Below are 16,418 nucleotides of genomic sequence, written 5' to 3' on the forward strand. Positions count from 1 at the left end.
CTCATTGAGACCACGGTAATCCACCGTCAGCCTCCACTCTCCACTGGACTTTCGTACTGGCCATATGGGGCTATTAAAGGGTGAGTGAGTCTTGCTGACCACCCCTTGGCTCTCCAGCTCATGAATCATCTTGTGTATGGGGGTCACAGAGTCTCGGTCAGTGCGGTATTGCCGACGGTGCACTGTGGCTGTGGCCAGCGGTACCAATTGTTCTTCAACTTTCAGCAGTCCTATAGCAGAAGGGTCCTCTGAGAGGCCAGGCAAGGTGCTCAGCTGTCTGATTTCCTCTGTCTCCACAGCAGCTATGCCAAAGGCCCAACGCAGTCCCTTTGGGTCTTTGAAATATCCATTCCTCAGGTAGTCTATGCCAAGGATACACGGGGCTTCTGGACCAGTCACAATGGGGTGTCTATGCCATTCCTTCCCAGTCAAGCTGACTTCAGCTTCCAGTACAGTCAGCTGTTGGGATCCCCCTGTCACCCCAGAAATAGAGATGGATTCTGCCCCGACGTATCCTGATGGCATCAACGTGCATTGTGCGCCAGTGTCCACTAAAGCTTTGTATTTCTGTGGGTCTGATGAGCCAGGCCACCGAATCCACACAGTCCAATAAACCCGATTGTCCCTCTCCTCTACCTGGCTAGAGGCAGGGCCCCCCTAGTTCTGGTCATGGTATTCACTGCGCTCTCCCTGTGAATATGACCGGGAGGTTCCTTCAAGAGGATCGGGCATAACATCATCATTCCTATACTGTCTGGAGCCTTGCCCACGAGAGACCGGAGCAGCCTTCAACCTTGAAGAATTCCCTGTGTTAGCTGTGCCTCTTTGCAATTCACGTACCCGAGCTGCTAAGGAAGAGGTGGGTTTCCCATCCCACTTCCTCATATCTTCTCCATGCTCATGGAGGTAAAACCACAGATTGCCGCGTGGAGTGTACCCTTTCTCCTTAGCTGGAAGACGCCTGCTTCTGATGGCGGAGACTCTTGTTTGTTCTGGAGAGATATGGAAGAGTCCTTCCTTAATCTTCTCTTCCAGTTCAGCCAGTTTTGTTTCCACAGCTGAGACATGGGCTCGTAATGGAGCAGTGACAGTGTCTTCATAAATCCTGAGTTTGCTGACCAGTGCACCCACCTTGTCTTCTCCCTCTCTCCACTGCAATGTTGCAAGGTAGCGAGAATACATTTCTGGCCCAAGTCGTGCAAATTTTAACCACATCTGGGATGTGCACTGGACACCATCTGGACTTTTAGGGAATCTCTCATCCTCTGAAAAGATTATCTCCAGTACGGCTAATTCCCTTAAGCACCGGATACCTTGTTCCATCGTGTTCCACTGTCCTTGCTGTACGTGGAGGTCCTCCTTACAAAGATATCTCTCCCTCACGCTTGACAACAGTCGCCGCCAGAGGCTGAGAGTTTCCTGTCTCTTTCCAATGCCCTGATCAATGACAACATCTCGAGACAGGGATCCCAGCTGCCTTGCCTCACTCCCATCTAGAATGGTATCATTGGCTGCAGCATCCCAGATTCGAAGTAGCCAGGTCAAGATGGACTCATTTGCCTGTCGTGTGAACTCTCTCCGGAGCTCACGCAGCTCTCCCAGGGATAGGGACCGGGTGATTATTTCTGGCTCCATTTCTTCTGCTTGAGATGAAGGTCCTGACTCTTCCTCGTCATGCACTATACGAACTGATTTGGTCTTTGATTTTCTTTTCTGGACAGGGGCAACTGCTATCGGTTTCTGTTGTCCTTCTGGCTCCTCCATGGTCTGGGTGGACATGGCGCTGGTTGATGTATCTCTCTTCCTCTCTGGCTCAGTCATTCCCTGGCAGGCTTTGTTTGCTGCTCCTTCAGCTATCAGCAGGTGACTCAGAGGGGAGTTGGAGGCGGGGCTTGCTCGTTAGCAGGAGAGTGAGAAGGCTTTAAAGGGAGGGAAGGGAGCTGCTTGGCTCATTCCCTGGCAGGCTTTGTTTGCTGCTCCTTCAGCTATCAGCAGGTGACTCAGAGGGGAGTTGGAGGCGGTGCTTGCTCGTTAGCAGGAGAGTGAGAAGGCTTTAAAGGGAGGGAAGGGAGCTGCTTGGCTCATTCCCTGGCAGGCTTTGTTTGCTGCTCCTTCAGCTATCAGCAGGTGACTCAGAGGGGAGTTGGAGGCGGTGCTTGCTCGTTAGCAGGAGAGTGAGAAGGCTTTAAAGGGAGGGAAGGGAGCTGCTTGGCTCATTCCCTGGCAGGCTTTGTTTGCTGCTCCTTCAGCTATCAGCAGGTGACTCAGAGGGGAGTTGGAGGCGGGGCTTGCTCGTTAGCAGGAGAGTGAGAAGGCTTTAAGAACATCTCTAGGGAGCGCAAGCGACCCGGAGCGCGGCGAACAGGAGCGGGCAAACAGGGGCGTGGCACGTCTGTGAGGGCGTGGCACGGCAGTTTGCACGGCAGTTCGCACAGGCAGGGCAAACAGGCAGGGCAGAAGCCTAGGTATTTCTGCAGCTTTTTTTTTTTTTTTTTTTTTTTTTTTTTTTTTCTCTCCTCTGTTCATTTGTTTCTTTGTCTCTTTCTACCTTTCCCCCCAGCTTAAGGCAGTCATGCCTCCCAGAAAAATGAAAGCTGTTGCTCCTGTCACCAGTAGAGGGGTGTCAATACAGACAGAACCCTCTAAAAAGGATGCAGCCACTCAGGCCTCCGGCTGCATAGACTGTCTGAGCCTGGACCTACTACCAGAGGACAGTATGAGAAGTGCCTGCATACGATGTGAGCAGGTGAACGATTTGCTGGGTCTGGTGGCAGAGCTAAAGGAAGAGGTTGATAGGCTCAGAAACATAAGGGAGAGTGAAAGGGAAATTGACTGGTGGAGTCACACCCTTTCCACCCCTAAGGAAGCCCAGCAGGAGGTGGTGAAGCCCAGCCCCTCCTGCCATCAGGCAGACGGAACAAACCATAGGGTTGGGGATGAATGGAAACAGGTGCCTGGTCAGAGAGGCAAAAACACCCCCTCTCGACCCCTTTCACCTGCCAGGGTGCCCTTAAAAAACAGGTATATGGCCCTGGACTCGGGCAGTCTGTTGGAGGACAGTCAGGAGGAGGATCTATCTACAAGATCTTCTGGTTACCCCCAGCCTACCGGACGGGTTACGACTACAGGTAAGAGAAAAAAGAGAAGGGTTGTTGTAATAGGTGACTCCCTTCTGAGAGGAACTGAGGGCCCTATATGTCGGCCAGACCCGTCCCACAGGGAAGTTTGCTGCCTTCCTGGGGCCAGGGTGAGGGATGTTACCAAAAAACTTCCTAAACTTATCCAACCCTCAGACTATTACCCACTGTTGGTTGTCCAGGTTGGAAGTGATGACATTAATAAAAGGAGTACCAGAGTAATTAAAAAAGATTTCAAGGCACTGACCCGATCTCTTCAGGGGACAGGAGCACAGGTAGTAATTGCCTCAGTTCCTGTGCTAGCTGGGATGAATGAGGAGAGGTTTAGGAAAGCCCAGCTTACCAACAGGTGGCTTAGGGGATGGTGCTATCGTCAAAATTTTGGGTTTTTTGATCATGGCGCGAACTCCGTGTTGCCCAGTCTCATCAAAGCAGATGGGCTTCATTTATCTAGGGAGGGCAAAAGAACTGTAGCCCATAAGTTGGCAGGGTTAGTTAGGAGGGCTTTAAACTAGGTTTGAAGGGGGAAGGGACGGCAACTGGGCTCTCCAGAGACAGGCCTAAGAGCATAGAGCCTGAGTTGGGAATGAAATCAATGGCCCAGCTGAAGTGCATGTACACCAATGCACGCAGTATGGGAAACAAACAAGAGGAGCTGGAAGCCATAGTGCAGCAGGAAAACTATGACATAGTTGCTGTCACAGAAACGTGGTGGGATGAATCACATGACTGGAGTGCTGCTATGGGGGGCTACAAGCTCTTCAGAAAAGACAGGCAGGGAAGGAGAGGTGGAGGGGTGGCTTTATATGTTAGAGAGTCTCTTGACTCTGTTGAAGTTGAGGTCAGCAGTGACAAGGTTGAGTGCCTGTGGGCCAGAATCAGGGGCAAGGCCAACAAGGCTGACACCCTTGTGGGTGTCTGTTACAGACCACCCAACCAGGATGATGAAGGGGATGAATTATTCTACAAGCAGCTGGCAGATGTCTCAAAGTCTCCAGCCCTTGTTCTTGTGGGTGACTTTAACCTGCCAGATATCTGCTGGGAGCTTCATACTGCAGAGAAGAGGCAGTCAAGGAGGTTCCTGGAGTGTATAGAGGACAATTTCCTTCATCAACTGGTAAATGAGCCTACCAGGGGGAAGGCCCTGCTAGACCTACTATTTACAAACAGAGAGGGGCTGGTAGATGATGTAGTGGTTGGAGGCCGCCTGGGGCATAGTGACCATGAAATAATAGAATTTTCAGTCCTCAGGGATGTAAGGAGAGTCACCATTAAAACCTCTGCCTTGGACTTTCGGAGAGCAGATTTTGGCCTATTCAAAGAACTGATTCAGACCATACCCTGGGAAACAACCCTTAAAGGTAAGGGGGTCCAGGAGGGATGGACATGTTTTAAGAGGGAGATTTTGAATGCACAGCAACAGGCTGTCCCAGTGTGCCGAAAGGCCAGCCGGAGGGGAAGACAGCCAGCTTGGTTAAATAGGGAGATTCTGCAAGAAATCAGGGATAAAAAGAAAGTTTACAGACTATGGAAAAAAGGGCTGGCTACTTATGAAGAATTTACAGATAGAGCTAGGTCATGCAGGAAAAAAATTAGGGAAAGAAAAGTGGAATTTGAAGTAAATTTGGCTATTTCAGTTAGGGATAACAAAAAGTCCTTTTATAAATACATTAATAACAAAAAGAGGGGCAAGGAAAACCTCCATTCTCTGTTGGACTTGGAGGGAAATATAGTTAAGGAAGATGAGGAGAAGGCTGAGGTACTTAACACCTACTTTGCCTCAGTTTTCACCAGTAAGACAGGTGGCCCTCAAGACAACTGGCCTCTGGAGCTGGTAGACAGGGAGAGGGAGCTGAATACCCCTCCTGTATTCCAGGAGGAAATAGTTACTGACTTACTGAGCCAGCTGGATCCTAACAAGTCTATGGGACCAGATGGGATCCATCCCAGGGTGATGAAGGAGCTGGCAGAAGAGCTTGCCAAACCGCTCTCCATGATCTTCCAACAGTCCTGGCTCTCTGGGGAGGTCCCAGATGATTGGAGGTTGGCCAATGTCACCCCAATCCACAAAAAGGGCTGCAAGCAGGACCCTGGCAACTACAGGCCTGTCAGCCTGACCTCTGTGCCTGGCAGGGTTATGGAGCAGTTCATCCTGAGTGCAATCACACAGCACCTTCAGGGTGGACAAGGGATTAGACCCAGCCAGCATGGGTTTAGGAGGGGCAGGTCCTGTCTGACCAACCTGATCTCTTTCTACGATCAGGTGACCCACCTGGTGGATGAGGGGAAGGCTGTGGATGTGGTCTATCTGGACTTCAGCAAGGCCTTTGATACTGTCTCCCATAATATACTCCTGAAAAAGCTGGTAGCCCATGGCCTGGACAAGTGTACCCTCTCCTGGATTAAGAGCTGGCTGGAGGGTCGGGCCCAGAGAGTGCTGGTGAACGGAGCTGCATCCAGCTGGCGGCCAGTCACCAGTGGTGTTCCCCAGGGGTCTGTGTTGGGTCCAGTCCTGTTTAACATCTTTATTGATGATTTAGATGAGGGGATTGAGTCCATCATCAGCAAATTTGCTGATGACACCAAGTTGGGAGGGAGTGTCGACCTGCTGGAAGGCAGGAGGGCTCTGCAGAGGGATCTGGATAGACTTGAGAGATGGGCTGATTCCAATGGGATGAAGTTCAACAAGGCCAAGTGCCGGGTCCTGCACTTTGGCCACAACAACCCCCTGCAGCGCTACAGGCTGGGCACAGAGTGGCTGGAGAGCAGCCAGGCAGAAAAGGACCTTGGAGTACTAATTGACAGGAAGCTCAACATGAGTCAACAGTGTGCCCAGGTGGCCAAGAAGGCCAATGGGATCCTGTCCTGTATCAAAAATAGCGTGGCCAGCAGGACCAGGGAAGTGATCCTTCCCCTGTACTCTGCATTGGTGAGGCCACACCTTGAGTACTGTGTTCAGTTCTGGGCCCCTCAGTTCAGAAAGGATATTGAGATGCTGGAGCGGGTCCAGAGAAGAGCAACAAGGCTGGTGAAGGGACTGGAGCACAAGTCCTATGGGGAGAGGCTGAGGGAGCTGGGGTTGTTTAGCCTGGAGAAGAGGAGGCTCAGAGGTGACCTCATCACTGTCTATAACTACCTGAAGGGAAGTTATAGCCAGGTGGGGGCTGGTCTCTTCTCCCAGGCACTCAGCAATAGAACAAGGGGGCATGGGCTTAAGCTCTGCCAGGGGAAATTTAAGTTGGATATCAGAAAAAAATTTTTTACAGAGAGAGTAATCAGGCATTGGAATGGGCTGCCCGGAGAGGTGGTGGATTCACCATCCCTAGAGATCTTTAAATGCAGATTGGACGTGGCGCTGGGTGCCATGATCTAGTAAATGAGCTAGAGTTGGACCAAGGGTTGGACTCGATGATCTTGGAGGTCTTTTCCAACCCAATCGATTCTATGATTCTATGATTCTATGGTCTGGGTGGACATGGCGCTAGTTGATGTATCTCTCTTCCTCTCTGGCTCAGTCATGGTCTGGGTGGACATGGCGCTAGTTGATGTATCTCTCTTCCTCTCTGGCTCAGTCATGGTCTGGCTGGACATGGTGCTGATTGATGTATCTCTCTTCCTCACTGGCTCAGACGTGGTTTGGGTGGACATGGTGCCTGTGGATTTGCTCCTTTTCTCCTCCTCCTGATGATGCTGTACCACACCAAGCAGTGTGCGGTAGGCAGTGGCCAGGGCCCAGCAGGTTGCTGTGAGCTGCACATCTCTGGGACTACCAGAGCATCTTCCTTTCACATAGCTTAGCATTTTGGCAGGGTCCTGCAGTTGTTCCGGGGTGAATTTCCAGATCATTTGAGGAGAGAAGGTCTCCAAATACTGGCCCATATCTTCCCACTTCCCGTGCCACTCAACATCATCCGCTCCCAGGGCAGGCCTCCAGCAAGTCTCCTTAGAGAGCCCAGTTCTGACCCTAAACATGGTGTATACAGTACAGAGGAGACAAAGCAACACTAACAGCAAGATTATGCTGTCCCTAACATCAAAAGGAAGCTCAATATTTTCAATGATTGTTGTAGCAGAGGTGAAAAGGTGGAAGTAACCATCTCCGCCTGTTTTCCCCACAGTCTGGGTGCTATTTTTAATGAGACCCCAGAGGTAACAACCCAAACCAGGACAGGCAGACCAGACTGAATATACATTCACAATGAAATTCATTGCTTCTGATGTTATGACAACATAAACATAGTATATTAATAAAGCAATTTTGATCCTTCTCCCTGGTATTAAAGAGAGCATCAAAACAGGCACATGGTTCCCCATGTGTCGAAATATGAACAGGCCCAGATACACCATCCACATGAATGCATCAAGCAACATGGTAGTCAGGGAGTTTCTGTACCCAAATACACAAAATGAAATTGTAGTTCTGACTTCTCTCTCGTGCCCCACGTTGGGCGCCAAAAGTTGTGCTGGTTTGAAGGTGAACCAGCAAGGGAGAATGAACTCACCACGAGAGAGATTATAAGTCAGAGCTAAAATTTAATAATAATATTATTATAGCAACACTGACACACAAGGGAAATTGCTTTCAACTCACAATACCCCAGCAGTACAACCCAGTGTCCTGGGGCACAAACCCAAGGGGGTTTGTTTGCCCTTGTGCTGAGACCCCTGTGGCTCCCCCAAGTCCAGAGCAAAAGGAAAAGAAAGACCTGTTGGTGCAGGCGAGGGCTGTGGTCTGGGCGAGAGCGGTGATCTCCTGCTGTCGAGGTCCTGCTGCTGCTCTGGATCCGACGAGAAGTCCCTGAGGTCTTCTTACCCATCCCTTATGTACCCTCAGGGAGCACTCAGTCCCTCCCCCTGGGCGGGGACTCACACAATGGGTGATTGACTCTGGGAGCCAGGGGGTGTTGAGCTGTTGATGGCCCATTAGCAGCTCCGCCCCCCTCAGGCTGGGTGTGAAGGTGATAATGGCTCCCTGGGCAGCTGCTGCTAATGGCCCATTGTCCTTGGGGAATGATTAGAGGGGGTAGAATACACAGCTTTGATCACCCCCACACAGGGTTAGCTGGTCCCTCCTGCTGAACTAGGACACCTCTTAATACATTCATCAAAGTTAGTGCTAATGGCATTGCTCTCTGTGCTTTATGGGATAGGTATTTAATATGATTGCATCATTTGTTATGTCTTTTTGCTTGTTTAGCTTTCAGAGAATAAGAACGTCTTTTGGAGAAGGAACCAACAGCACTCGCCTAGTAACTTGTACAGCCTCTTTACAATGTAGCATAGTCAAAGAGCTTTATGAATAAAAGCCTTCCCATATGAGACACTATTATAATTCTTTCTAAGGCTGTAGTATCATAAGGACATGGTTTGATCATCATGGTCTGCCCTGACACAAGCCTCCCTTATGGAAAACAAGCTACTGTTTATGATAGCAGAGCCCATGTGATTTAGCAAAGTTGGCACCAGACAAACACTTGCTCCCTCACAAAGCTTTGGGAGTTTCTGCTTTCCAGCAGATTTCTATTATCTGTGGAAGCTCAAGAAATAATATACTGCAGATTAGAAAAAAAATAAAAAAGAAAATACATTCAAAGAAAAAAAAAGAAAAAGGCAGTTTGAGTGTCTGCTCTCCACTGGATAGGGACCATTTATGCCCTGCTCTCATCACTTAACCAACCTCCAGCTGCTGGCTATGCCCAGGGCAAAGCAGCAAACAAGCGACCCTTTCAAAGGGAGCGCAGTGGTGTTACTTTGTCTTATTCATGTTTGTGTATCCACAAGAAGAAACACATTCCATGTGTTCATTCTCATTAATGGGTGGGACCACTGAAAGTGATGGAGTGTTTAAAAGGCAGGAGTGAGGAAAATGGCAAACAGCTCCCTTCTTCAAAATCAGTGATCAAAAAGGCAGCCAGCTTCCTTCTCCAAAATGTCACATGCACAGCTTCATACCAGGACAGCTACAGTGAGGCCAGTGCTGCAGCAGAGCAGTGAACATCACTCTTCTAATCTCTGGTGTTTCAGCATGGAGGCTGGAAACCTTTGGAAACTTGACTTGGAAGGCAAGCAGATAGAGCTCAACACCAAGCAGAAAAGCTGGGGACACTCCAGCTGTACTGTTTTGTAAAGACTAGTGCAGTCTTGTTTGTAAACACTTGTTAATGTAAGTTACAACTTTGGAGTAACAGTGGTAATGTTAAGACTTTAAAACAGAGAACACGTTTTTGTACATAATCTACACAGAAACAGATAATTAAAGGTCTCTGAAAACAGTCACAATTTTCCATATTTTTTCTTCCTTCTGCTCTCCAAAGGAATAATAGCAATAGATCTATACAGATACTTTACTTTATGTTGGACGATTCTGGAGGAAGTGAAAAATAAAATCTGTAGTTTCTATTAGAGGAGAGGGTAGGCAAAGGGCCAAATGCCTTCCACAGACATACTGCCCACAGCCATGCACAGGACTAGTTTATGAAAGGCTATTAGTCCTCTGCTATCAAAGGAACAACCTTCTAGTTTGGCGACATGAAGCCATTACCCATCCTTTGCTCCTACAAGTAAGAGACAGGGAAAGAGAAAAGCAGCAGCCAAGTCCATAATAACAACATGGAGATAAAATATACAGCAAGAAGGATGAGGAATAACAATGACTGCATTCATTAAGCAGTTGTCACAACAGTCTTTGGCCAACTTCTCATTATGCTTGGCAATCCACCTCTTTTTAATCATTCTCTGGTACTAAATCAGCTTTGGAGAGAGAGCAACTGGGATTTGACTTACACTTGTGCAAATAAATAAGGATTAAAAAAATGCCACTTATGGTAGTTATCCTAAAGAGAGACCACCCAAAAGAGCTACAGAAACCTAAGGCAGTAATAGGTGTGCAGCCACATATGATAAAGTGTCACTTCTGTAAGTGTGATAAGATTACCAGATGGAGCTGGTCACTGGCAACAGGAATTACTTGCAGGCATGCAACCAAGTGCAGAGTACAAGCCTGAGTCACTGCAGCCAGAGTACAGCAAGGACGAGCTGTCACCCCACCCAGCTGTGGCACGTCTTCATGGGTACTCTGCCAACAACCCTCCAGCTCCTTCCTTCATGTCTGTACCAGGACAATCCTTTTCTTCTGCAACTGGCTCCTCTGCAGCTCCTTCACAGCACTGTATAAGTCCTACAGTTGGATGTCCTCCATCCTGGGATACCACCTTTGCATTTGCTTTACCTAACTCTAGCAAGTTCATTTGGGAAGAATCCACCATCAGGTGACAAGAAGAAAATGTCTCAACCCCAGCTAGGACTTCTCCGAACTGAGTTGCAAGCAGTGGACCTACTCTGGCTCCTTTTGCCCGGTGGAGGTGGAAATTTTGCTATCAATGCTAAATGAGCAGGATGTGAGTGACTTCTGTCATTCCCACCCTACTGCCCCCATAGATGTTTTCAAAAAAAAAAAAGGAAAACTACCTACAAAAATAAATTCTTGGAATCCCAAGGAAAATCTCAAATCTGAAGGACAGTCCCTGTTCAGTATCTGACTGCTTTGCTGTGGTGCAAAGCAGGATGAGCCAAGGGCTGAACATCCTCTGGCTGCATCCTTTACCAAAGAGAATGCAAAATCAGCAAGCCAAACTGGTTTCTTCTCCAGTGTCTCATCACTCCTCTGCTGAATTACATATCCAATTAACAGAGTTAACTCTCTGCAATATAGTACTTCCAAGAATCCATGTTAAACATATGCTGAACTGTTTTTCCTGAACCAGGTTGTAGTTGACAGGACTAAACCTTCAGTAAATAATTATTTTTTTCCTAATACACTGTAATCACTGCAAAAAAGATTTACATATGCTTGGAGGACAACCTAGCCATTAATTATTGCTGTAATTTTCCACAAGACAAAATGAACTAGCCGTGATACCCAAACACCTGATTTTATCTAGCAAGAATTAAGCACTTTAGTAGCCACTAAAGAAAATCCCGAACAAGAAAATCAAGGCACACATATACAATGTACAGACTGTCAGGCACCATCCAAGGCACATTCTCCACTCCAACATTAAAAAATACTTTAAAATATGAAAAAGATATCTCAGTGCATGCCAAAGAAGAATCAAATTTACATGTGTATGTACACACATGCATTAAGAGCGAACCAGAAGGAATGATTTTATTAGGTTTATAGATGCTTCTCACAGACCAAAGTGGCAGGTTGAGTGAAACAGAATAGACACCATGTTAAAGTAGGAAGCATGGAGAGACACAAATGGGTGCACCGAAGAAAAGAACCTGTTCCCTAAGGTTTACTTTGGCAATGAAGTAGTAGCAAAATGTAAAGCTCATGTGATGCAATGTGTAAGGGGAGTGGGCCAGAAGAGCCAGCAAGTATCTTTCCCTCCCCATGGGGCTGCCAGTTATCTCTCAGAGAAGTCTCAGAATCATGCAGGGGTGAAAGAGTTTGGTGTTTATCAAACATCACCTTCAGAGCAATAGGTTTTCTGGTTCATGGGGAAAAAAAATTGTGAATTAAATTCACACCAGTGAGACTTAAGGAAAAAAATTTCCCTTCATCTGAAGGAGAAACATCTCAAGATGGTGATGACGACCATCTAGCTTCACTTCAACATTGGTAGTAACCCAAATCTCAGGCAACACCAGAGGCCCATGGAGCTTTTTAAACTTACTCTGGCTCCAAAACCAGCTTACCATCATTCCCACAGGAAACTTAAAGCTGGATCTGTTCGAATTAAACAGAAAAAAAATCTTACCAACAGTTGAAGATGTTCACACAATGACAGTTTAGACTTGACGTTAAAGTAAATGTTTTTATGAGTTTCTCCTGGCTCCCCAGGCAGGCCTGTGCCTGATGCTGGAACTTCGGCTCTTTCCTGAGCACTCCTTACAATGCCAAAGAGCAGCACAGCATCCACTTCTGGGACCTGCGCAACAGAAGTTCACAGCCTGTCTGGCTGCTCCAGACTGAGACTACTAACACACTTGTTGCCTCAGTTCTGTCATTAATGCCCTGGGTTTCAGAGTATCCTGCTAAACTAAATGCAACGTGTGCAAACATCATGGATGGAGCATGGATGGAGCCTGGTTCAGCAGCACTGGGAGCTCCACCAGGAGCTGCCATAGTAATAGTCTTTGGCCTAAAAAAACCCAACCTTAACCCTCAGTTCTTACAGAAGCCACAAGACAGGATTATTTCCCAAAAAAACTCCTCAGCAACCTGTGAACATGAGGGAAATGGACAACAGCAGGAAGAAACAGTAAGGGGGTAGCAGGAGAGGAAAGAAGCCTAATTCAAGAGTTAAGACTGGGGGTTTTTCTGTGTATTTGTTGTGATTTAGTCTCACACTTAATTTTTTTCCCCCCTTTTTATAAATTTTATTCTTATGACTATTTGAGAAACATGATTAACCTGTGTAGAGAGATACAGACCGGACATGCAATAAGAAATACTGCAGATGGTGACTGCAGCCATTGTGGCACCCACAGAAGCTGTTGGGATGTAGAACCAAGAGTTCCCTATTGACAGCCTTCACCCTGTATTTTCTGCCTGCCAAAGCACCTCAAATCCCACAGGCAGCCAACTGCAGGGATGGGAACTAAAAAAAATAAACTGGGGAGAAAAACTGCCTGGGAACTAGGTGGAAATTAAGCAGAGAAAGCCCAAAGTGGCCAATGGGGACACTAACCTTGGTGGCGTGTAGAGCTTAGGGCAAGGCACTGCCTTCCCACCTTTGAGCATACTCCAACATGGTAAGGTGCACCAGAGAGCATCTGTGGGAAATAAGATGCTTTAAATACAGCAGATGCTGTGGGTTGGTCCGTGGCCAAGCACTTCCTAACCCAGAATTCTGCTACAACTGATAAGCCAGTAGCACTACCTGAGCTTTTATGATGATTATAACTGAGTTTCTTAGTTGTCTTTACTCAACACATGATGGTTTCTGTGTCCTGGAAATGGTTTCTAAGGTGTTTTCTTATACAATAAAACAAATAGAAACGCTAAAACATGAAGATTACTTCATCCCAGCTACATGTGAGCCATGCACAACCAACACCCAAACCAAACATGTAGTAAGGGCTGCTGGTGGGCACCACAAAATTGCCTTTCTCTCCCCTTTCCAGTTCTCTCTCTCCCTCCTGGTATCCCTTCCCAGCCATCCCCTCCCATGCAAAGCTGCAGTGAAGGCAGCCAGCACACACTGCCCACTGCACAGCAGTGCCCAAAAGCTGTTGTATACAAAAGGTCCAACAACATTGTTTGGTGACAAGCACAGATGAGCAATTCACAACTGCCTTCCTGTGGGAAAAGGTGCAAATATTTATGTCAGTGGACAGCTCTCACATCTGCTTTTCTTTCAGCTTCAATCCAAGCCAGCCACTGATACTTTTCCCAGAACTAAGCTAGAAACGTCTGCCAAAATTGAGCAGCTTGTTTCAATTTCTTCTCTGCTCATCTGACTGTACCTGCTTAGGGCTGCAGTATCCTGCTCTAAACATTGCCTTGGGAATAAATATGTCTTCAGACAAGTTGTTTACAGTAAGAAAGCACATCTCTCAGTACACACACATAGAATTCAAAAAGTGGAATCTCAATCCCTACTCAGAGCTATTCTTATTAAAAATATGGTCATGGAACGGATGATTTAGTTATATTTATATGGTTTCTGTCACCATAATACCTGATCATCTGTAGTATATTTACCCAACAGCTGCCAAATAATATAAGGAAATAATACCAAGCCATAAAATAAGGAATATAAGCATCCTCACAATCCTATCATTATTTCCATTTTCATGCTCCCAGTATATAAAAAATTATATAAAATTATATAAAATGGTATAAAACAAGGTCTAGATGCAAAGAGGTAACAGGTGCAAGATTTCAAGCAGCTAAGACTCCCATGCGTAGAACAGAACAGCTCAGTCACAGCTAAACACTACCAGAACCAGCTTAAAATCACAAACCTGCAGTTGACCATGGGTTTCTAAAACTTAGCCAAAACTAAACTCAGGTTCATTGTCTTCCTGCCCTGAAGGGTGCCGAAGTGGGATGTGGGCACTAACCCCAGGAGTTTCTGCAGTGCTTGCTGGCTCTGCACAGCAGCTGGGTTTTACATGCCTCTGGCAGAGAAATCCTCTGTAATTCAGCTGGAATCTCATTTATTTCCTGGAACTTTTATCAAAACTAAAAGCTACTTGATGGGTTCAGAAAACCTTTGTAAACACTTTAATTGCTTCTCACAATTAAGAGCAACTGCGTGTGGGAGGAAAATTGTAGGTATCTGATACCACACTGCAGTGGAATAGGAAAGCAGAGAGAGAAGAGAACGTGACAGGATGAGGTGCCCAGAGAATCTGAGGTGGGAAGAATACAATTATCCCAACAGAAATAGGAGCTGAGCATTCATTTTTGGAAAGGGTGTTCAGTTTTTGCAGCCAAAGGCAGGTATTTGCACCAAACACTCACATCCACCTCTGAGTTGCTCTCTTTCAGACCTAAAAACGGACCCTGACATTTTCTCTCAGTTTAGCACTCCTGAGTTTTTCAAAGCAGGATGACATCAGGAAGTGTTTGAAAGCAATTCTTGCTCTCTATTTAAACACCAGAACCTACAGAACTGGCTATATCCAGCCCCCAAGACTCTCTGTGTTCTACCAAAAGCCTTAATGGAAGCAGCTTTGGGATGTCCTATAAGTAGCCAACCTGCTAAGTTTCAAGGAAGTGTGAGGAGTGTGTGGGAAATAGGTGACAGCCGGAATAGCAGCATGGCTGATACACTATCACTTTCTATATGGAAACCACGTGGTGCAGTTTCACCACTCCGGGGCCCTGACGTGTTTTTCATACTCATTTTCCTATTTATTTTTCAACTAAAAGAGCTCAGTTTTTAACCTCATGTCTTCTAACAGGTTCTCAGGATTATAAGCAAAATAAAGCTTATAATCAAAATTGCAAGCAAGATGCAGCACACATTTTAGTTCCTGCTTTATGAATCTACTGCAGTCACAGATTCAATTTGAAATAGTTTAATATTGAAATAACTGAAAGATGAGAACTTATCTCATCTAAAAGAAAGACACATTTTACCAAACTCAACTGTGTGTTCAAGCTTTATGTAAGGAAGGAAAATGGAAGAAATAAAAGAAACCTTGATAAACAGGCACTGTTTCAAACTGGATCCAGCACTTTTAGAGCAGAAGCAAAAAGAAGGATTAAGGGGCTCATATATAAGCTAGTATATGGAAATGCAAACCCTCTTTTTCATTGCTTTATGAGGAAGAAATATGCATGGATCAGTAGCAGATCTAAAATTAAAATCAGCAGATTAGAGTACAGAATACGGCTGTATACATCCAGTTTCTGAACGACCAGAACTGCCAGAGGGTCCAAATCTGGTCTTAGTATTCCCAACCTAGTTGTCCTTCACTCCCCTGCACAGTCATCATAGGCCACAGTGCTCTGGGTCAAACCCCCATCTACTGCACAGGTGTGTAGCTAGATGTAAATAGAGCAGTCTGGGGCATCTTCTCTCTTAAGTAGTGTGGTATCTGATTAATGCTATTCATCATGGCTTTGCACAGATTCACAGTCCTACTAGGGCTTCCACTCTCCTGACATTTACTTGACGCAGTCCTACAGATAATGTAGATCAGGTATACAACACTGAATGCCAATATACAGGTACATGCAGCAAATCAAACTATTTCTGAAAGGGAAAAAGTACTGCTATTCACCCCTCTCTCAAAATGGACAGTACTGCTTATTCACCTTTAAAATCTTCATTCATATAGTGCTATTTAAATGCAGAGCATTTCGTATAGAATCATAGAAAGGCTTGGGTTGGAAGGGACTTTAAAGATCATCTAGTTCCACTTTCCACACCAAGGGCTGCTGCATAAGCACTTCTGTCACTTGGGGCTGGGATGAAAAAAAAAGATAGCAAAATAATTAGGAATCTTGGCCCTTCTCTTGTACAGCATAGCTTCATTTATCTAGTCACACCAGAAGCTGAACTGGAACAGTTGCAGAAGCGCAGCGGAGCGGGGGAAAGCTTTGGAGAGCTCTCCCACAGCCCGTCCTGCGGGTGACCAGCCCCACGGTACCGCTGAGCAAGCGCAGGGGTCTGACAGCCCTTCTCCGTGGCACCTGTCCCTGACAGCTGCCGAACCACACCGAGATCGGACTGCAAAACCCGCCGAGCGCCGGGAACGCCAGCAGACGGGCAGCTCCCGGGACACATCCCGGCTGGCCGCTCCCGCTCCAGGCGC

General features: G+C 46.7%; 1 protein-coding gene across 2 annotated transcripts in view; it reads right to left on the reverse strand.

Annotated features, from left to right (window-relative positions):
* The window catches only part of PANX1 (pannexin 1), a 37,334-nt gene that overhangs the window by 20,161 nt on the left and 755 nt on the right, over window positions 1-16,418 (reverse strand). The window lies entirely within an intron of this gene.

This window comes from Pithys albifrons, chromosome 1 (assembly GCF_047495875.1).
Source record: "Pithys albifrons albifrons isolate INPA30051 chromosome 1, PitAlb_v1, whole genome shotgun sequence".
NCBI lineage: Eukaryota > Metazoa > Chordata > Aves > Passeriformes > Thamnophilidae > Pithys > Pithys albifrons.